Source organism: Atractosteus spatula, chromosome 10 (genome assembly GCF_055471065.1).
Source record: "Atractosteus spatula isolate fAtrSpa1 chromosome 10, fAtrSpa1.hap1, whole genome shotgun sequence".
In the NCBI taxonomy this organism is placed as follows: domain Eukaryota; kingdom Metazoa; phylum Chordata; class Actinopteri; order Semionotiformes; family Lepisosteidae; genus Atractosteus; species Atractosteus spatula.
Genome location: NC_142715.1, coordinates 15,718,929 through 15,742,892, shown reverse-complemented (window position 1 = coordinate 15,742,892; position 23,964 = coordinate 15,718,929). Strand labels below are relative to the sequence as shown.

General features: G+C 41.4%; 1 protein-coding gene across 1 annotated transcript in view; it reads right to left on the bottom strand.

Annotated features, from left to right (window-relative positions):
* The window catches only part of LOC148825446 (scavenger receptor cysteine-rich type 1 protein M130-like), a 305,154-nt gene that overhangs the window by 27,207 nt on the left and 253,983 nt on the right, over nt 1-23,964 (bottom strand). The gene's annotated exons all lie outside the window — the stretch shown is intronic.

Sequence of the window (23,964 nt, the reverse complement as noted above, 5' to 3'; positions counted from 1 at the left end):
TTGTTTCATTTTTCAGAAAAAGACTGCAATGTTGATAGAATAAGAAAAAAAAGTCCCTAAAAGACTGTGATTTGAATGAAGCATTTTTTGTCAACATTTAACATTTTGCAGCTCTCTGACAAACCAGCAGCATTCTGACAGAAAGAGCAGTTGTAAACTGTCATTGTCTCAGTTATCCAAAGGAGCAGAGTGACTGAGAGGTCAGAGCTGTTAGCTGGTATTGTCAGTGTGAGAACAGCTCTCCAGCTCCGTCTCATTGACTTCACACCACCTGAGTGCTGATGCTCTTTCTCTCCTGCTCGTCTCCTCTCCACTCCCGTCTTTTGTTCTTTTGTTTGATTTATCAGCTGTCTCTCATACATGAAGGAGGCACCAAAGCCAAAACATTGTGTCTCTTTTCTTTTCACTATGAAATAAACCTTTACCTACTCCTGTCTCATTCACTCTCTTTTTCACCTTGTCTGCAGTCTCACCTCCTGCTGCTCCATTGTCTGCAGTTTCTGTCCAGAGTTTCACCTCCTGCTGCTCCATTGTCAGAATGAATGATGAGTCACAGGACTGTTCTCACCTGTTAACACCCAGTAACATTTCTGCCCAGGTGGCAATTTAAATACCTGATTCTGTATTTTAATGTGTCTTGCGTTACTGCCCTTCCTCTCACATTGCTGAACTGCACCAGAGTGAGCTCAGCGCCGTAGTACCATCTATAATATATGGGGTGGTGCGGTGGCTCTGTGCCTGTGGCTGGAAAGTTGCCAGTTCGTGTCTTGTGGCCAGCAGAGAAATCCTCTTAATGTTAGATGCAAGACAATCAGATGTCAGAAGAATCTTAAAGCTACTGAAGCAGGAGTAGCAGTAACAGCAATGAGGTGGGTAAAGTTTGGCATTTCTCATTTTCTTCTGCACAGCCACCGTGTCAGAGCGCACTGCTCAGGATTAAAGGGAATTACAGCTTCAGATTACTTATACTGAGCTCTGCATTGTTTTATTCATGCTGCCTACATGCTTTGAATTGCTGACATTTTCTGCATGCATTTCTTTTTCAGGTTTCATTAAATTCCTCACATTGGAGCCAACACTTAAATATTTCATTCGGGGTTGCATAATACATGGTGCAAACCTTATTTACTGTGGAATGCTGTGGCACATGAAGCTGTTTTATTCAGTGGGGAGGTTTGATGCGCATATTACAAATCAAGCGGGCGAGCAAGAAATCCAAGAAGGCATCCAATTAAAAGAAATGAAAAGAATCCAAGATGCGTAGAAAACTGCAGATCTTTAAAATGCAGAACAGTTACACAGTACACTGTGGTGCAGCTTTTATATTTCGGTCTTACACATTTGAATACATACTTTACCGTAAAATCGTGCCTTGATTACAGACACCCCAAACAGTTCTTAATTCACAAAGCAAAGGCTATCTAAATGTGCCTCTGTTTCTTTCCCTTTCAGGATATTATTAAAGATTAGAGAGTACCATAAGTGTGAAGCGAAGAGAGAAACTCAGAACGGAGCATTAATAAACACAGGGAAAGGGAGTCTTCTCTCACATTTCAGTGAATCTAGGGTGTGCTCATGAACCGAGCATAGCAGAGGATGAATTTGACCCATTTACGTCTGGGTTATGTGACCTGAACGCTTCCACTGCGTCACTCACCGTAAAATGCTTTAACACAACTGTTCTTTCTGTACTTTCTAAATGTACTCCTAAGATTCAAAGTTTCAATAGTAAAGGAAGGTGTCACCTTGAGCACTCGGTGCCCTTTTAATACAAATCATCACCCTGCTCTACATAGACCTGTCTTCGGGATCCTTACGATTGCTGAGAAACAAAGCTTCTGCATTCCGAGGATACTGATTCTTTCACCGTAAATCCCCAATTCTTCAACAAGAATCAATGAAAACCAAACACTTATACACACTTGTATCCTAGCATGAAAGCAATATGATGGAAGCATTTGAGAATCTCCTTCACAGCACAGATGAGAATTTTGATTTCTTCCCCAGTGCAGAGCATGTATGGGCACTCCCTCAGTACCCTAGTTTGTAAAATCATAGTTTCTTCAAATCCTTCATTTGACCATCGATTTCGAAGGATATTGATGATAATACCACGTGAAATTTATTCAAATACCATCCTTTTTTACAGTTGTCTTGCATGTTTCACAAGGTATAATAGCCCCCCTCGCATCCTCAGCTAACATATTTTAAAATTGCAACAAAATTTCAATGGATTATACAACATGTTTGTTTACATTTATATTAAAATTAAAGTAAATATACCAGAATATCAACATACATACAGTGCTGTAACGTTGCCATAGCCAAAATGTAAATGTAGTGGCTCTCTGAAGGCACCAGTTCTGTAGGGTTTGGGCATTTACTGGGACAATTATTAATTGTAGCAGTAAATCACAAAATTGATTCTTTTGATGGCTTTAGAATCCAACCATGCGACATAACTCAAACAACGCACACACACAGGTACTAATACACAAGGATACATTTATTAATACATAGAATATGCATATAAACCTAACAGATCTTATCGAGAGGGTTATCAGAATACAAAAGATATATATTCAATCAGTTACAAAGTGTTACACATCAAGAGGACATACATTCAGTATATCATTCATTTAGACCGTTTCATAAATGAACTTGGTTATAACTTCTACATTAGATACTCAAAACAAGTACATAACTCTTAGGAATTAAATTGATATCAACTGGTTGGGATAACAATTGAATTCTCGAGCTGTAATGCATTGAAGTTGAATACTCATCCAATCTCTGGGGATTCAGATCTCCTGCAGGCACAAAGAAACAGTTGCAGGCTTGTTGCTGTCCAATCCGCGCTCTCTGGCTAGGTGCCAGGCTGTGCTGTGCGGCTTGCGACGGTGCGCTGCTGATGCTCACTGACCGGCTAGTTAGTGTTGGCTTTAACTAGCAAAGTTTGCGCACAGGAGAAAAGATGACTGTGAGTCCCAGCAAGTCAGGAAGAGGACCGGTTCGTTCCTGATGAAGAGCTAGTTCTGAATAGTGATTCAGCTGTCCACAGTTCCGACCTGTTCACGAGGCTTGCTGCTGATGCTAACCTCGGGTGGATCCTCTGGTTACTCTCTGGCAACCTCCGCTCTAGACTCTTAGAACAAAGGAAAGTTCTGGCACTCGGACACACTGGCCGTTCCGTGGTTGTCCGGACTGAGTCTCAGGATGGTCAGGAGGCGCGCTGCGAGAATGTCCTGCCCTTGGGAGCCTTCTGCTCCTGGGCCGTCCTGCCCTGGAATTCTCCTTTGAATTCCCTTTAGAAAAGTCCAAGAATTCTCCACTGAATCCTACTGAATCTCTCAGGCTCTCTGTGTTGCCTGTTTTTACCTGGAGGAACTTCAGCTCGTTGATTGGCTGAAAGTTCCATGGGTATCAGAGTCCCACGTGGGTTACTCGGCCCTACCAGTCCCTGATTGGTTGATCAAGGTGAGATATGAGTCACTTACTCCTGACACTTAGGAATGCAGTCCAGATGTCCAACTGGCACTCCCTAGACAGATAGGCACCAATGGATGACCATTGATCATGATAGCCAGGCTTAGCTAAGTGCATCTTCCTTTGGGAGCTGTCCTAGGAAACCTTATCAAAGGAAACCTTAAATCAGCCTGCATGAATAGTTTCTCTGTGGCTGCACCACAGAGATGAACAGAGAGATGAGGCCTAATTTGGGAAAGCTCAGAAACTTAATTCTTTCTTATTAATAAGCCTCGCCGCTACAGTGCTAACCTAATAATTCCTGTCAGGTTCTCCATCAAATCTGTGTTGTTATTTTAACATGTTTTAGCTGACAGTGTAACGGGAGTATAAATGAATTTTCCTGCCAGCCATTCAAAGACTAAATTCTTTGGGTGAACATGATTTTCTCCGACGTTGCCGGTATTGGACTTTGCCGGTGATATTGAATTATGTCTACAACTGTTGTAGTAGTTCGTACTTGAAGTTCGACATGTGCAAAGCACTCGCAATTCCTGCTAAAATCATAGGTGTTCAGAACTCCAGAACTCTTTGCACTGCTGAGCCCGGGCTAACCCCCGTTCCTGTTGCTTCGCATAGGGTCTTTTCGCTCTCCTGCCTCTCCACGGTATGTCCCTTCCGACATCCGTGACAGAATGCTGACCCATCTACGACTCTGCGAGCGGCGCTTTTTTGTCTTGCCGCAGTTTTTTCTTTTTCTCTGGGCTTTTTTTTCCAGTTCTCCTATTCTAATCTCGGGATGCTACTCCTGACTTCCGTGTCTCTGAGCGGGTCATTCTGTGTTATGCCGTTCCGACATACACTCCTGAATACCTGGCTTTCCTCGGTTTGTCTCTCCTGGCATCCGTGATTGAATGTTGAGCTGGCCCTCCTGTCATCATCGCTGGATATCATTCCATTCTTCCGTGCCTGTGAGTGGGCCCTGTGCCTGGCTCTCCTCAGGTAGATCACTTCGATATCAGTGATAGAATGTTGAGCTTTTTTTCTGCTTTCCTGTTCTCATTGCTCGATATCACTCTGAGCATCCATGTCTGTGAACGGGTTTCGTGCCTGGCTCTCCTCGGGTTGTTCATTCCGATATCAGTGATAGAATGTTGAACGTGTTTTGCCCAGTTTGTGGTATTTTTCCCAGGTTTTTGTCTTTTTATTTTTTGTTTTTGTGTTTTGATTTTTCATTTCCTGGTTTCCCCTCCTATTCGGACCCCTTTTTGGTTCCTACCTGTTTTTTGTTGTCACCCTGGTCTCCCAGGTTTATGTTTGTTGTGGTTTGTGCTTGTGTACTTGTCTTTTTTTTTTTTTGTTTTAAGCCTCCGGAGCTCTACCTGACCCCTCCCTTCCTCTACCCAATAAAGGTTTATACCCTGAAGGAGGGGGCAGCTCTCAGCCGTGGACCCCCGGCAGTTTCCTTTCAGTTAAATGAGGTTTTTCCTCCCCCCAGTGCTGTGCAGCTCATTTATTCGTTGGGTGTCTGGAGCCGCCCATGAAGGGGGGGGGTACTGTCATGCCCTCTGTAGCTTCTCTGTCCTGTCCCAAGCTTCCTGTGCTTTGCTCTCCTTCCGGTGTCTCTCTCTCTGGGATATATTTCCGGGTCACTTATTCTGCTTCGCTCAGCATTGACATTCGGATGTTCTGAGACCCGCCTAGCACCAGTTCGTGGCTCCATCCATGACCTGAGGGCATAGGTTTCTTTACGTCACTCCAGAACTCTTTGCGCAGCTGAACCCGGGCTAACCCCCATTCCGTCGCTTCGCATGGGGTCTTTTTCACTCTCCTGCCTCTCCACGGTTTGTCCCTTCTGACTTCTGTGACAATAGTTAATTTAAATAACAAATATGTTTAGAAACAGCTGGGTGAGACTAAAATGTTACTGTTATTCCTCTCAAACTTCATTTAATAATACAATTAGTCAGCATGTGTAGGCTGCAAAGGAACAAGTAAAGGTTTATTTCAATGCTGAAAAGAGAAGAAACTAAACACAAAGTTTCAGTTGTGGAGCCTTCTTCGGGTGTAAGAAAGATAGGGCAGTCAGCCAAAACGTTGTGTTTCCACAGCCGGCATTGTGTTTGTTTTCTTTTGAGTATGGAATAAAACTTTACATGTTTGGTTAATAATTTTTGTTTTTTTCTTGAACAACCTAATTTGGAGTCAATTTCCCTGTGAAATTGTTCTAGATTTATTTTGAACCATTCACTTCCTGCGCTTTGTTTCTGTGCTCCAAACTTACTTACTGAGAGACTTAGACTAGCAGACAAACAGATTGCTGCTTCTAAAATTCAAAAAACTTTTCATCTAAAGCAACTTCCAATATCTGGGTAATCCGAGTACAGTACCTTTCTCATTAGTACAACAGCAATGACTGTTCTGTAAATTGATCATTTCTGGTTACTGTCTAACTTTCATAATCAAAGGACTGCTGCAAATAAGAAATAATTTTCTAGCACAGTTACAGTGACATTTTGCTACCAAGGCATACATTGGCACAAATCTACCAGACCACAGACAAAGAAAAAGAGTTGCTTATTTTTAATCATTCCCACACAAAGTTCCAAACAAATCTATTTTCCTATCCTCATCTAGTTAATATAGTAGCACTTTTAACCCTTAACCCTTCAATATGATTCACTTGTTAAAATGAGGCTCACAAAGTGTCCTGGTACACCACCCCTGTCCATGTTAACTGCACATGGATTAAATGCTTAAATTCTGTGGTAAAAATGCTAAATATACAGTGCTAATGAACTAGCACAGCACTCTTTATTTTTCCATCACGGATCAAAAACAGCTATGATTACTGATACTTGTCAATTGTCTTACCTCAGCTAATAACCTTTTATGGTAATCTCAAATGTAACTTTCTGTAAATACTCTTCAATGTTAATAACTTACCAGGCTCCACTTTATTTTTCAAATCCGAAGCAGTTGGGTTCATTAAAACCTTCACTGGAGAGATCACTTAAACATGTAAGCGGATCTTCTGTTTTAAAGGTGTCTAAATCCATTTTGGACAATGTTTATTTCTGCATTTATTTCTGTTTATTGTGTCCTTAAATTTAGTTGACTCTTCATCCACCCAGTTGAGAGTGTTAACTTTAGGATGCTTTATCGTTGTTTCTAAGTGAGCTTGTTCCATTCACTTAGAGCAGATAAAACATTAACATCCTTTTATTTCCTCCTAATAAACACCTGCTCACTGCCCACTAGCACATCATCCAATCAGTTTTAGTGAGATTAAATAACCTTTTTTGGTTAGCATTGGCATTGCCTCCGCCTCTTCTTTCTTCTTTCTTTCACTTTGTTTTTATCTGCCCTACTCTGCACAGTATAAAACATGGGACATTCCCACAGATGAATAATTCATGAGTTTCTCAGTTTCCGGTTGTCAGTTTCACTTTCTATTTGTCATGAATCCATCCTCAAATAACATGATACAGACTGTATTTTGCTTTTTAAGATAATCAATGTAACGGTCATTTTAAGTAACATACTGTACTGCTGTTGACAAGAACAACAAACATCAACCAAAACACAAAAGAAAACCCTGCATATTCTGTCTCAGTTTAGCTAATAGACTTTCGGGACTGCTGTCCAATCACCAACAATTTCTAAGGTGAGCTTTAAATACATTTAAAAGTTATGTCCAATAGGCCTCTGTTTTATAGTTTTTGTAGGATTCAGTTATAAAATCTTATTTCCTGTGGCAAACTATATCCTGTGGTGGTTCCCTGTGGTGTGTGTGACTTTGTCAAGAAAGTCACACATTTCATCCCATGTCATTTTTAAAAAAAATCTTTACAATATATGAAAAATGGGTGAATACCTCTTCTCTAACTCAAGTGTTTTCCTGACAGAATCCTTTTTTTCTCAGGTAAGAAATAATGGAATTAAACCACTTAAGAGACATTCCAGGAGAAATTTCTATTAGATGTTACGAAGACACAGATCCTCTTTTCCACTCAGTCTGCCTGAGCTGTTAAATCGCCATTGCCGCATAAATAGCAAGAAGTAATCGGAGCAGAATGATGGCAGGGCCACTCATAATAGGAGAAAGAAAGATACAACTGCTCTATTAAACAACTACATCTCTCTTTCCCTTAAATGTTGCGCGAGAAAACAATTAGAAAAAAAGGAAGAAAAAAATGCTTGTGAAAAGCTTCCCACTGAAAATGTTGTTTTTATTGACCAGAGCAAAATTTATTTTCTCTTTTGGTTTTGTTTTGCTCATGCGTGCATATTTACCATTTTAGATATATAATGCTGTAAAGGTTTATACTGTATGTGTTTGTTCTGTATTTGAACTTAAAAGTTGGAAAAAAATTCTCACTGCTCAATCCAGGAATGAGAGAATCTCAGAGAACATTTAGGGCACAAGAAGTGACCATTTCATAGACAATAACAATGGGAAACAACCCCTTTAGATAATAGACAGTGTACATCTGGAAAAACAAAAATTTACATAACATTTTTTTTACAGCTAAGAAAGACTGGAATAACACCTGTGTGATAGCAATGTGGAACAATTGTACAGTGTTTCATCAGTACTGCAGAAAGTGCATCTCTGTCTCTGCTTCTCCCTGCTGGCAGTGGGAGCACAGTTTGTGCTCTCTGGACAGTCAGGTCTGTCTGTGACCAGTTTCTGTGTCCAGACTGTGGTCACTGAGCCTGTCCTGTCTGAGCAGTCAGGTTTGTGTGTGTCCAGTTTCCATGGCTAGGCTGTGGTCACTGGTTCTGTGTTCTCTGGGTAGCCTGGTCTGCCCGAATACATGTCAATCATCATATTTAATTTTTTTTCTCTTTACTTTTTGCAGACATTTTCTATAGCATATCTTAACCTCAGATATTAAGTTTAATAAAATTTTGGAATATTAATATTAAATGTCCAAATAGTTTTGCAAGGCACCATATTCACAAAATTTCCTACACAACCTAAATAAATGTCTGCTACAGTACATTTTTTCAGTCCTTTGTAAAACAACTCTTCAGTACACAGGTCTCCTATCGCAAATGATAGACAATTAGCAGCAAAGGGGAATTTTAATTTCACTTTCCATTTCCTGTAAGCAATGTGTTGTCAGCAATATTCTGAGAACAAAATGAACTGGAGTGAAAAGGTCTTTATTTACAGGTTACAGGTTGCAATTAGTCCTCTTATGGAAGGAAGATCCTTTAACAAAGTGAAAACGGACTAATCCAAGGTTATTAGCACTATCAAAAATCTTTCTGGAGACAGATGAGAAGAAAACTGAAAATCTCTATATTGTTATATAACAGCAGAAATTATTGGCTAAGTTATAATGAGAGAGCTGAATCCCCCCTAACTGACTATCAAAGCGACCAGTTGCTGTTCATTTTCACTTTCAAAGTGACTCTAAAGTGTCCCATTTGATCCCCACAGATCAATACTAGCAGCCAGCCTGATTCCAGCCAGGATTCAGTCACTGTCTCCCAGACATGCTCCCTCCTTGTTTCCACCAGTAATGGATTTCATTACTTCAGCAAATCATCAGCAACTCAGCAAGGCATCCCAGCAGTGGATTTCACTACTTCAGCAAATCATTTCCACTAGTAGATAACTCAATTCATTGGTGCATCCAGGTCCCGGGCTCGCACGATGCAGGAATCAATGCAGAGACCCGAACTAAGTGAGCGTCTGGCTTTTAAGGGGGGCTGGAAGGAAGCTGAAACAGGGGGCAGGTGCACAAAATCAAGTCCGACGTGAAAGAACCGGAGCACCCTTAAGGGGGAGGGACTACAATCGTGACAGCATGAATACGAATACACGACAATACATTTATTAATACATAAAATGTGCATATAAACATAACAGATCTTATAGTGAGGGTTAGCAGAATACAAAAGGTATATATTCAATAACGAAGAGTTACAAACCAATAGGGACATACATTCAGTATACCATTCATGTGTACCGTTTTGTAAATGAGCTTTGATTACAACTTCTACACTAGATACTCGCAAGCAAGTACATCACTGATAGGAATTAAATTGATATAAACTCAGGTTGAGGTAACAATTGAATTCTCGAGTTGTAATGCAGAATATTGAATACTCATCAAATCTGTGTGGATTCAGATCTCCCACGGACACAAGGGAACAGCGACAGGCTGTTGCTGCATCCGATTGGTGTCCTCCTGCCTGGTGCCAGCCAGTCCTGTTCACTGTGGGAGAAGGAAGGAGAGATTCTTGCTGCTGTGCACAGGCAGTGGGCTCTCTGAAGACCTAGTTAGTCCCGGCTGAACTAGCAGAGCTTGTGCACATGGAAAGTGACTGCGGGTCCAAGCAAGTCACACTCTTTAGACAGGAAGAAGACCAGTTCGTTCCTGATGTAGCGCTAGTCCTGAATCCTGAGATTCAGCTGTCGACAGTTCCGATCGTAGTTCACTCGTTGATCAGGCAAGCTTTGGCGGTGGAGTACCGGCGGTTCACGAGGCTTGCTGCTGGGCTAACCTCGGGCAGATCCTTTTGTTACGCCTGGGCAACCTCCATTCTCGACTCTTAGAACAAAGTCAAGTCCTGGCACTCGGACACACTGGCCGTCACGTGATTGTCCGAGCTGAGTCTGAGAGCATCCTGGAGGGGCCTCTTCGGGGTGTTGTGCTGCCTGTTTTATCTGGAGGAACTATGGTAGTTCATTGGTTTAAAGTTCCGAGGGCATTCGAGACCCACGTGGGGTTACCCTGTCCTACCAGTTCCTGATTGGCTGATTGAGGTGGAGGATGAGTAACAATGTACTCTGACCTTGGGGTTGTAAACCTTGGGATGAGACTCTCCCATGGAATCTCCCAGACAGTAAGGCCCCAGAGATGACCATTTATTAGGGTGGCTGGCGAATCTCAGCCTTGGGAGCTGTTCCTTATCAGGAAACTCTATCAGCTAGAAAAACACCTTAAATGTGAACCAGATGGAATGGCCTCTCTGTATCCAGCTCCACTGAGATGAGGGAGAGAGGTTCTGGCAAGGGAGCAGCAAACTTAATTCCTGTATTTTAAATAAGCCTTGCTTCTACAGAAGTGTCCTTAGAAGAAAAACATCTTCTATGATAGTGGTACAGTCCATCACACCCCTCCTATAGCCTTTCAAAGAGAAAAAAAACTGACAACAAAGTATGTCTATGTGTGGTAATCAACCAGGTCTTACAAACATTCTTAAACCCTTCCACCTCCTTTCATTGCAAATGATTTATACATGTTAGAAGGTTAATTTTGGCTTCTGATATTATGGTGGATTAAGAGTCCTGGAATCTTTGTAGAAGGACTAAGATGAAAGAAAGGGCAGTGTAATCATGGCCAAGAGAAGGCAAATGTTGGACTATCTGCTTGGAATGAATGAAGCAAAATGTAGGCAAATCCTTGAGCAGAACCTGCTTCATCCTTCAGACTGGGGTTTCTGAAGATTCACAATCCAACGGGACAACGACCCCAAGCAAATAGCCAAGACAGTACTGGAGTGGCTTCTGAACAAGTGAGTAAATGTCCTTTAGTGGTCCAGCCATAGCCAAGACTTGAATTCCATTGACAATCTGTAGAGGTACTTGATTCCAGTTCACCCATCCAACCTGACAGAGCTTGAGCAAAACTGCAAGTAAGACTGTCCGAGCATTCTGAACTCTAGATGTGCAAGACTGACACAGGAAGACTAAAAGTTGTCATTGCTGCAAAAGGTGCAAAGCACAGAGTATCAACTGAATGACAAGAATGACAGGTGGATACTTCAGTAAACCAAATATTGGTTTGTCTTTTGTTAAGTTGTTTTGTTACAAAAATGAAAACATTTTGCTCCCTTTAAAATGTTGCAGCTGTTGTGTGCATCACCAGAAAATCAATTTCAATGCCTTAAAAATCTTGTTATCCTTCTGATCATTAAAGTGCCGCTGCCCCTGCACTGTATAGTCTTACATTTGACGCCTGTCTGAAGTTGGATCCATTTCTAAGAATGGTGACTCACATATCCTCATGCTCAACTTTGGCTCAACCACACAAACTATGAAGTTAATCATCTGCTTTTGCTCCAAGGGTTTATGTTACTAGGCTCTCACCTGGGGATCCTTGTGTTTAAACATTGCCCTTATTGTGGATGACAAACAGAATTCTAATAACTCACAGCTCCGATTCTTATTGTACGAGCTGAACTTTTGTGCTCATCAATTCAACGCTATTTCCATCAACCCATCTTGTCTTTTGACGCTTCTTGTTTTGCGCTCCTTTGACTATCGGCATATCGGGTGACTGCAAATACTGAAGTTCTTGCTTACGGAGTGTGGAACATTGTTTTGAAACGATCGCTGTTCTGTCATGTTGACGCCGAATGAATCTCTCTTTGGCAACATGGGCAGGCTGACAGCAGCGTGAGCGAAAGTAATGGCAAATTTCTTGACTTATTTCTGAATGTGAATGTTCTTTAGGAAAGGGATTTGACTTTGCTTCTCTCCAGTGTAAAGGTCACGCATTCCAGACGTGGTTATGAGCGAACATTTGCCACAAGTGTCTGAAAAGAGCAAGAGAGGAAGCGGCCCTGCCCCAAAACTCACGACTTTCTGATGATGAGATTATGATGGTGCGAGAGGTCTCTCATTTGTAAGGAATCCAAAGTAACAGCTGCTGCCCTGTAGTCATTGGTGAAATAGGGGACTAAGCAGAACATCAGATGATATTGAACATTCCTGAATATAGTGGAAATAATATCCTCAATCAGAAATGAACTTGCATCAGTTGCTTGAATTTTATTGTAATATTTCCCTGAAATTGCTTTAAAGACACACCACAAATATACACAATGAAGTTTAATTCATTCATGTTTATTAATCACTATGTTAAACACTAACGTAAACGCACCTCATATTAAAAGAGCAAAGCACTAAGTATCAGGATTTAAAGGACATTGAGATCCGAGAATAGCTCTAACTGGAACCCAGTGCGTAAGTCCACCCCGGGGCAAAAGCAGCAATGCTAGCTCTCTGGGGATGGTGAATTACTGATCCAGAAAGGGAGTTCTCGAGGTCTCGTTTCTTGCCTGTGAACAGTGCTGTGTAATTCCTCTTTAAAGGCTCTGAGAGGCATTTAGATCTGGAGGTAACAAATGCCCGTAGTTGAATAAGTGCAGGAATGCACAGGATTTTCAAGTGAAAGCATTCCCCTATGAGCTGTTACCTCACACACAACAATGTAACTCTTCAAGAAACCGAACATGTGTGCTAACTGGTTGTTTGAGAAAGAAGTTGAGTTTGTCAAAGGGAGTTTGGGGCAAAGATGCCTGTAAGAATGCATATGAGTATTGGCAAAAGCACAAGGATGTATCTGCCGCCCTGGTGCGCAGCCGGCACAAGTGGAGGCAGATACATGAGAGAAAAGAGAAAGAGAAATCGGAATGTGATTACAAAAAAGTGTGCTTACGGGGAAAAATAACCCAAAAGAAATAAATAAAAGAAAAGATACTTTACTCGCTACAAAGAAGAGATTGAACAAAAGCCAAAAGAGGCTGTGCAGGAGGATCGAAGGCTGAAAAAGGGGTACAGACTGTCAGACGGTGTTTGGTCTGAGCAGTGGTGGAAAAAATAAACAGACGGATAGTGGAATAAGTGATGTCGTGTTTAACGCTGTTAAAAAAAGGACACATGTAGAAGTGAAACAAAATACAGCACATTGTAGTACGAAGAGAAAAAATATATTCTTGACGTGTATGAGTGTTTTATGAATTTGTGTGCCGGCATGTACGTATGTGTGTGTGTGTGTAAAAAAACGCAGTGCGTAACTGAGTTTTGGTATTGCAAATGACGAGGCGAGTGTGTTTAGCCAGCTGGACTGGCTAGAGATGTAACTTAAGAGACTTGACAAAAATCAACTTAAAAAGATTGGAAAATAAAAGAGCGTCTGAAACGTATAAGTACAGTACAGGTGGACTTAAAGGAGTAAGATAAACAGTTTTTGTATTTATATACAATTAGTTGTAATAGTTAAAACAAAAGTTGAATTTATTTGAATGGCTTGAAATCAGATACTGCAGAAAGAGCATGCAGGATGAAGGAAGCAGGGACCTCCCCTGTGGTTCAACTGACAGGGAAGAACAGTGAAAAATGTATCACCCAGCTAAGAGCTTTGTCTGGGGAGAGTAAACAGATCTTGTGAGATTTGTTTACCTAAAGATCAGATCCTGTAAATCCCTTGTAGCCTCCCTAAGTCTGTCCCAATCCAGTGTGTGAAAGGAGTTAAACCTAAAATGTACTGTTAATGGTGTGTCGGTTTCTCTGTTATGGGATACTGGAGCACTACTGTCATGCTTGTCTCACTTCACTGTTCAACAGTGGGCTATAGAGTACTATATATGGGGAGACGGCAGGAGGCCACAGGAGTATTGGGACAGCGAGTTTTACTTGCAGAGTACCAGATTTTAACATTGATTCTAACATTTACGTGCACTTATCACCCGAATGTGGATGGTTCCATGCCAGATCTGTTGGGTTGGGATGTTATGCAGCATTACAAGGAATGACTATAAAGAACAGGGTATCACATGGCTTCAACTGACTGTGATCACTCAGTATGTTGATGGTATTCTGAGTGCTCCCCTGACAAGGAAACCCACAAGTCTGAGCTGCTTCAAGTTTTACAGTGTCTAATATTAAGCAGTTATGATAAGGCCCTTTTGTGTTTTTACAGGGTGAGCACATCTTTTAACAGATCTGCATAAGGGGGGAGTGCAGTACAAAGACAGGATTGCCTTGGTTCCAGCAGCAAAAGCTGCCTGTAATAATTTGAAACAAGCTCTCTTACAGGTGCTGAGACTGGGGTTTCTTCAGATGGATCAACCATTCCTTTGTATGTAAGTTTGGAAAATGGGTTCTGGGCAGCTGTGCTGACGCAGGAGCATGGAGGTAGGCACCATCCGGTGGGATACTATTATATCATTAGATGCTGTAGCCAAAAGGTGGGGGACCGTGAAAATTTAAGAAAATGTAATACTGTTTACTGATGGGTCCTTTCTGATGCATGAGGGAGAACAGAGAACAGGCTGAGTTGTTACAACAGAATTTGAGGTGCAAACGATCTGAAAAATGCCCCTCCACTGCCTCAGTGCAGCAAGCCAGTATAAAGTATAAAGCCAGTATAAAGCCCTGATGGATTTGTAGTTTTACAGCTGCTGACTGAAGTAGCTGAAGTAAGGTGTAAATAACACAATAAATAAATAAAGAATTCCAGTAACTCAAGGTAACAACTGTGCAGATGCAGATGCCAGGCGAGCGGCACTGGGAGAGCAGGAGTCTGAGACCCCTGTGAATCCTCTATTGGGGTAAAGGGAGAATTCAGGTTGAGGCCTTTAATAGATGTGGTTAGAAAAATTGTGAAATGAATGTGGGGTTGTATGATGATGGGGTGTGGTGCCATCAGCACACCAGATGCCCTGCATGCCCTCACAGCCTAATGCCATTTTAAGGCCAGTAATTCCTGCTGGTGGATACCCAGGCGTATGACAAACATGATCCCGTGGTGCGGACTGCTCTGCCCCTTGGATACTGATCTAGGGGCATACTACACTGGGAAGGTGTGCCAGGCTGTAATCGCCTCACTAGGGGTGAGGTGGAAGTTACATTGCCCCCATCACTCACAGTCTAAAAGACCAACAAAGGAAATATCAACCGAAGGAAAACCGTGGGTAGATGCTCTACCTGCGGTCCTGTGCAGTTTGTGGGCTGGAGAAAATGGAACTGTGAGACTGAGCCCATTTGAAGTCATCACGGGCAGCCAAAGAAACTCCCTGGAGGCCAAGTTTGGCTAATGGACTGTTGAATTTACTAAACTCTCTATTACAGTATTGTAGGTTTGTTAACTGAAGCGTTGCACAGGACTCGTGAACAGGTGCTGGACGCTTGGGGACCTCCAGTAGAGGGGAGACACGACCGGATACCTGGTGAGTGGGTGTAGGTGAAGAAGAGATACCCTGCCAGACGTTGCAATCCTTCTGGAAGGGACCATATCAAGTGCCAATAACTACTGACTGTGCCATCTGAGTGACAGGATGAGATCGCTGGATCCACGCATCGCACTTTCACCGAGCCACTGCACCAGAGACTGAGTGAACAGAAAGAAGGATGTTGTTACCATTTCTGTGTCTGATGCTTCCTAAGTTGGACCAACAGTGTGCTTGTTAGGCCTGAGGAGCATTACTGGGGATATGGTATCAATACATTCCAGGTGTTGGCATACAGATGCAGCCATTCAAAATGCGCGGTAAAAACCCGCGGTACAGTAACCTACCCACAAGCCACCGCAGGGCACCGGAGGGCACCGCGGTAAGTGATTGGCTGGCCAAAATGACCGACAGGGGCACTCGTGGTGCATTGGTTGGTAGTGAAAAGATTTAATCATTTAATGTCTTTACTGTGCAGATTTTAATCCGCTTAGTTTTGAATATTTATATGGAATTTTACCACTAAAGGGAAATTTTAGTAGCTGAGCATAAAAAGAAGAGGAGCATAACGCATCTGAAGGTCATAAACGATATTAATTTAGGAACATAAACATTACTGTATGTACATAAACTGTACTGTGTATGGCTGCTCTTGGTAGTTTAAAGAAAAAATACACACCAGTCTTCCATTTCTCCCTAAACATTTTAAGCATGAAAGTTTTATGAAACGGTACCCAAATATGCGATAGCTGTATAGAATGAATTTTAATTTTAAAAAATTATTTAATACGAAAATTAAGCTGTTTACATCTTCCGCCTGAGAACAGTCACCCATTGCTACCCAACGCAGAGAAACAGCCACTAACTAGCAAAGAGAGGACATTAGCTAGCCAATATGATAAAAAAATAAATGATTATTTTGTTTATTTCTTTTGCACATTTATTTGAACATTTCCATCTATTGTACAAGCACTTGGAAACTGTCCAATCCCTAGTTCATCAGACATTTTCTTTTACGCTGCGGGCATTCTCCCGGTCTGGCGCCAGTCTGTGTCTTCTAGGATATAATGCCAGCGATTTTTTGTTAAATTTGGGTTTCCAATAACGCCGCAGCAAACTCTTGTTTTTATGTCCACTATAACAGACAATCTCCTTTGCTTTTAACCGAGCGTTTAATAATTTCCTAAAATGAAAATGATTTACTTTATTTCCCTCACGGGATCAATAAAAGTATCTATCATCTACATAAACTATGGGACAGAATTCTGGGTTCTCCCTATACCAGAGATTATGGTAGGGCTTTAGAATGGTGATTGGCTGACACCATCTGACACCCCTCTGATTGGAGAAAAAAGACGTGCTGGTTTGCTATACATACTGTACCAGGAAGAGAATTTCTTTCTATTCGAAACGTGTATTTTAAAAGTTTAATTAAGAAGTAAAAACCTTACAGCGTACATAGATTTCTAAACTGATCAGGAGGAAGAAAAATCACCCGTGTTTCGTGCATAAAAAGTGGTTATTAACTATTGAAACCTGTTTTATTTATTTTATTTTTATTTAGATTAAGAGTTCCCGTCACCCCCATTCCAAATTAAATCACAAACCCGTGTTTAATTAAATGTCTTTTAACGTAAATCGTTATCTTTGTCTTATGCATAATAATGTTCACCACTCTGTCCAGCAAATTAATAATAAACTTTATTTTATATAGCGTTTTAAACGAATAAGTAATTAGATTGCTCATAAACCTAATCACTTATTCTACATAAACACAGCGTAATTGCTCTCTGAAAATGCTTTTTCTTTTTATTTAGGCTCAGATTTCAATTATAGATCGTACAGTAATTACTAGCAGTAAATACTGGTTTTGCTCCCTCTTACCACAAAAATTTTAAAAATAATGTATTGTAGCTGGGGTGAACTTTTTTCGAACGTGTCTCTACCTTCAGCGACTCAGACACGGAATGGTTAAAGATGGCTGTTTCAGTAACCTAAAGTAATAATTTAACAATATATGTAAATGTTTTAAAATATGGTTATGTTGTGAATGATTGGAGATTGTATCTTATTTTTAGTTTTTGTTTTCTTTCAAATGGCCTTGCAGATCAGATACTGTATTAAGGAACAAAACAATTATCACGCCCGGCTCCTCAATGGAATCGCTTTAACATGCTAATGCGTTGGTGTAACATTGTGAACAAACCTGTTTCACAACCCCCAACCACCGTTGTTTCATCGGTTGTTATCCCGTAAACCTCTTTGAGGAGCCACCTTTAAAGGTGCTATATAAAATAAAGTTTATTATTGTTAATATTGATCATGTTTTTCCTCCCAGAACTTGTAAATTGTTGTTATTGTTGTTGTTATCCTGTAAAGCACTTTGAGAAGCATACTGTCCAGCTTGTCAGGTGCATTCTTTTGTATAATAATAAGTAGAGCTTTCGGCTTATTAGTGCGCCATTTACAGCAACCCAATGTAAATACATTTTGTCTCCAAATCCACCACCACTTGTATGAATCATAGCCCTGCCAAATGATGCAAATTCCGCTGCAATGGTTGTGTGCAGGAATTATTCAGTTTGGCATCTCCATGTTCAAGTAAACACTGCTCTGTGTGCAAATGCATTTAAAAAAAGTTTTTTTTTAAAAAAGCCACCTTTAAAGGTGCTATATAAAATAAAGTTTATTATTATTATTATTATTAATATTGATAATATTCTTCTTCCCAGGACTTGTAAAATTGTTGTTGTTATTGTTGTTATCCTGTAAAGCGCTTTGAGAAGCATACTGTCCAACATATTGTATCTCATTGCACTTTGATAGATCGTCTTATAATCACTTGTTGTTAGAATATCCCCCAAGAGGATATTCCCCCCAAGAGGATATAGAGGATATACCCCACGAGGTATCCAGGTAACAGTGAAACGGGCGTACAGTCTGGGGAGATTGCCCATTTTCCATGTAAATAGTTACCTGGTTCCGCACCCCTTGGTGTATGTCTCTCTCTCTCTGTCTATCTCTCTGCCTGTTTTAGTATTGAATATTTATATGGAATTTTACCACTGAAGGGAAATCTTAGTAGCTGAGCATAAAAAGAATAGGAGCATACGTAACGCATGTGAAGGCCATAAACGATATTAATTTTGGAACATAAACATACAGTATATGACTGGTCTCGGTACTTTAAAGAAAACATACACACCAGTATTCCATTTCTCCCTAAACATTTTAAGCATCAAAGTCTTTAACTAACGTGATACAACAAGAGTCAACAAGCATACTTTTAGAATTTGATTAAAAAAACGATTAATACTTTCATTGGAGTTTAAATAAAGTTGATGTTTTATCTAGGGGCTGCTCGCTCGCCTGCGTCTGAAGAGTGGCTTCTAAACTGTGAAAACATGTGTCTGTCTTTCCATAGGGGGAAGGGAATCTGATCTGCAAGGCCCTTTGGCTACAAAAGTAAAAGGAAGGCGCTCGCTCTCTCTCTTTTGATTATTACATCCAATAATCAAAAATGACACAATAAACATAATAACCATAATAACGACCAACCAACAAAAACAACCATATAAACATAATACCAACCAAAAACATAGATAACAACCACAATACAAAATCAAATATATCAAACCATTAAACTCTCTCAAATTCCTCCAATTATCATAATCCCGCCCCTTATGCAAAACCAAACGCTCCTCCCATCCCAGTTTATCCTCTTTATCATAAACAAAATCCACCTCAATTTTCAACATAAAGCATTAAACAAAATCAATACCTCAACACTCCATACTCAACAATGATAATTCACAAACAGCCAGAACATGTAACTCCACATTCACAAATAGACCTCATTTCAATAGCTCGCCCCTTATGCAAAACCAACATCCCTCCCCTGTTCTCTCTCTCCGCTGGCGTTTGTAATCGTTTTTATTTTTAAATAAATTTTAGCAAAGTCATGTATTAAAAATCTTAAGATTTCTATATTTATGTCTTTTTTTAGTGGTTTCATTAGTGACAAAGGCTAAACTTTCTTGGAAAAATGTCTTTTATGTAAACCATGTTTGCTATTAACTGGGTTTTGGAGGGGGGGAGGTGTCTTTCGCTGGAAATCTCGCCCCCTTCTACTTTGAAAATACCTGTGAAACCGGTTTAATTCATCACAGCCAGCATTCCCGCAGAGAGGGGGGTTGTACTTGCAGTGCATCGGTATAGATGGGAAAGCCAGAGCCGACCGCTACGCTGCCCACGTGTTATGCTCTTCGTTAATGTCTAAGCCGGAACACATCATTATATCTCATTTTGTATTTCTTAAAAAAAAATCGTTTGCTCAGCCTAACAGTATTGTTGTTATTAATTTTATCCTGTAAAGCGCTTTGAGGAGCCACCTTTAAAGGCGCCATGTACAATAAAGTTCATTATTATTACTATTGTTAATTTGCTGGACAGAGAGGTGAACATTATTACGCAGAAGACAAAGATAGCGATTTACGTTGCATTGTGCATTGTGCTGCTGTAATACAGTTTTAAATAATTAAAAGTCTAAACAGTATCAGCTTTATTTATGGGTTTTAAATAAAGGCGATTTAAACGCCATTTAAATCAATATAAATGTTTAGATTGTAACGCATAGGTGACTATTCATTGTTATTAAAATGACTTAAATTCGATCATGTTGTGATATTTAGAAATATAAATTTGTTTGGTGTGAGTGAAGTTTTATTTAATCTCTGAGGCAGGGAAACGTTTTATTTTTTCAAAGAAATGTTTGTTAAAAAAAAAGTCACGGCTCCAGCTGGATTTGAACACACAATGTGTGATGTAGGAGTCAGGAACCTAACCCACAGCACCACTGGCAAGGTCACATGAGGAGTGTTGAAAAAGCCCTACAAACATTATCAACAGACATCGTACAGCGTGTACTATTCTTGTGTTGCGGTACATGAATATAATTATATCATTATTAATTTCTTTAGATACCCGATTCCATATTATATTTCCTTTTAATCAAATTCTAAAAGTATGCTTGATGACTCCGGTATCACGTTAGTTAAAGACTTCGATGCTTAAAATGTTTAGGGAGAAATGGAATACTGGTGTGTATTTTTTCTTCAAAGTACCGAGACCAGCCATATACTGTATGTTTATGTTCCAAAATTAATATCGTTTATGGCCTTCACATGCGTTACAGTATGCTCCTATTCTTTTTATGCTCAGCTACTAAGATTTCCCTTCAGTGGTAAAATTCCATATAGATATTCAATACTTAAACGGGCACAGTAAAGACATTAAATATACATATACATACTGTATACAGTACAGTTTGCATACAGTAATATGTTTATGTTCCTAAATCAATCTCTTTTATGAGCATGTGAAAGGCATGGTGAATCGGAGATTCTCAAAAATTACTGTACTTTGCATGATTGGAAACAAATGCGTGATTGCGAAATGCCATGGTGTTACTTTTACAAAGACGGTCAATGAAAAAAAGAATGTGGACCAGGGCAATACTTTGAGTTTACAGCTTGTCCAAGGTCATTCATTATTAATACTATTAGTAATATCTTCGTTAAAGACTTTGATGGCCACAGCTCAAACATGAGAGGTTGAGCTTTATTAGCTCCACCTTGTGGAAATTCCGGATACTATTATTTTACTTGCGGTACTATAGGAGAATTTACGGTAACTCGCGGTAGACTGCGTAAGCGCACCGTAAAATAATGCGGTATCCCCCGCTTGTTTTGAATGGCTGCATCTGTAGATAGATAGATACTTTATTGATCCCGTGAGGGAAATTGCAGTGCAACAGCAGCTTAACACAGACAACACAGCCACAGTGTAATGAATGATACAATAATAATGATAGTACAATACATACAATACAATCAGTACAGTGAGGGGTGCACTAAAAGAGTTACTCACAGTCCGGACACACAAAGAACAAACTAGAACAGAACAGTACACAGAAAAATCGGATCACACATATGAATATAAATATAAATATAGATATAAATATAGATATAAATGTATTGCACAGGTCCCTGGCATATATTGCACAAAAAATGGTTGTAAACGGGAAAAGAAAGAAAGAGAACAGATGTAGCGGTAGATGTGTAGATGCGTTCAGTCCAGAAACAGGTCACTGTCAATGTTGCCTCTGCCCAGACACAAGGTGGATGCGTTGTACAGTCTTATGGCAGAAGGCAAGAATGACCCCCTGTAGCGCTCCCTGTCGCACCGTGGATGAATCAGTCTATTGCTGAACGTGCTCTTCATTTCTGCAAGCCTGTCATAGAGGGGATGGGAGATGTTGTCCATGATGGTGTCCAGTTTGGACACCATTCTCCTCTCAGCTAATACCTCCAAGGGGTCCAGGCCAGACCCAATGACAGAGCTTGCTCTCCTGATGAGCTTGTTCAGCCTTTTAGAATCCACTGCTCTAATCCCAGGGCCCCAGCATACCACTGCGTAGAAAATGGCGCTCGCTACCACCGACTGATAGACCATATGAAGTATCTTACTACATAAATTGAAGGACCTGAGTCTCCTCAAGAAGTTAAGTCGGCTCTGTCCCTTCTTATAGATGGCCTCGATGTTCTTAGTCCATTCCAGTCTATCATCGATGCGCACTCCCAAGTACTTGTACGAGTCCACCTTCTCCACGCCACTCCCATGGATGTAGACAGGAGTAGGTTTGACCTTTTTCCTCCTGAAATCTACCACCAGTTCCTTTGTCTTTGTTACATTCAGTTCCAAGTGGTTCTCCCCACACCACTCCACAAAGCTGCTGACCAGTCCTCTGTACTCCTCCTCCTGCCCACCCTTGATAAATCCCACAATTGCAGAGTCATCTGAGAACTTCTGCAGGTGGCATGACTTTGAGTTGTACTTAAAGTCCGAAGTATAGAGGGTGAAGAGGAATGGAGAAAGAACTGTCCCTTGAGGTGCCCCTGTGTTACTCACTACCTGTTCAGACACACAGTTCTGAAGTCTCACAGACTGTGGTCTGCCTGTCAGGTAGTCAGTGATCCACGAGGTCATGAAGGCATCGACTTGCATCTCCTCCAGCTTCCTCCTTAGAAGTAAGGGCTGGATGGTATTGAAGGCACTGGAGAAGTCAAAAAACATGATCCTTACAGTGTTGCCAGCCCTGTCCAGGTGTGAGTAGGCCCTTTGCAGCATGTAGATGATCGCATCCTCCACACCAACACTGGGCTGGTAGGAAAACTGTAGGGTGTCCAGTGATGAGCTGACCAGGGGTCTCAGGTGGATAAGACCAGCCTCTCCAGTGTCTTCATGACGTGAGAAGTCAGTGCAACTGGTCTGTAGTCGTTGAGGACAGAGGGGCGCCCTTTCTTTGGTACCGGGACCAGGCATGATGTCTTCCAGAGCACCAGGACTCTCTCCAAGCGCAGGCTCAGGTTGAACAGTCGCTGGAGCACTCCGCTCAGCTGATCAGCACAGGCCCTCAGAACTCTGGGACAGATGTTATCTGGTACTGTGGCCTTACCCTGGTGCAGCCTCTTCAGCTCCTTCTTCACCTGGTCAGCTGTGATGGTCAGCCTGGCCTGGGGGATGGTGCTCATAGTGCTTTCAGTGCTGCAGGTGTTAATGGCGGAGGTGTTGGAGAGTGGCAGCTGTGGGGGATGGGTGGGTGAGTAGCTGTTGGGGGTTGTAGCTGTAGGCGGCCATGTTTGTGGGGGGATGGAGGAGGTGTTGGGCAGTCGCAGCTGTGAAGGGTTAGGGAGCGTGTGGCTGTGGGGGGATGGGTGTTGCGCCACAGAGGACCCAGAATCAAACCTGTTAAAGAACTGGTTCAACTCGTTGGCCATCTCCAGGTTCCCCTCTGTTGCACCCCCAGCCTGTTTGAAGCCAGTGATCTCTCTCATGCTGCTCCATACATCTCTCACCCTATTCCTTTGCAGCTTGTCCTCTACCCTCCTCCTGTAGGCATCCTTGCTCTCTCTTAACTTCTGCTTTAGCTCCCTCTGTACACGCTTGACCTCTTCCTCATCCTCCCTCCTAAAGGCTCTCTTCTTGTCATTTAGAAGAGCCTTCAGGTCGCTGGTGATCCAGGGTTTGTTATTGGAAAAGCAGTGTACGTCTTTGGTGGGGATGGTGTTGTCTATGCAGAAGTTAATGTAGTCAGTGACACAGTCCACCATGCTGTCTATGTCGTCCCCATGTGGCTCGCACAGCACATCCCAGTCGGTGGCCTCCGAAGCACCACGTAGATCCTCCATAGCCTCCTGAGACCATCTCCTCACAGTCCTCATGGTCACAGGTTGGCGCTGGACAATAGGCGTGTATAGTGGTGTAAACAAGACAAGGTTGTGATCTGATCTGCCAAGGGGGGGAAGGGCTGTAGAACTATATGCATCCTTAGCATTGGCATATAATAAGTCCAGTGTTTTGTTTTCTCTGGTCGGGTACTTAACAAACTGGTGGAAAGTAGGCAGAGTGGTGGAAATAGATACGTGGTTAAAGTCCCCTGAAATAGCTATAAAAGCGCTAGAG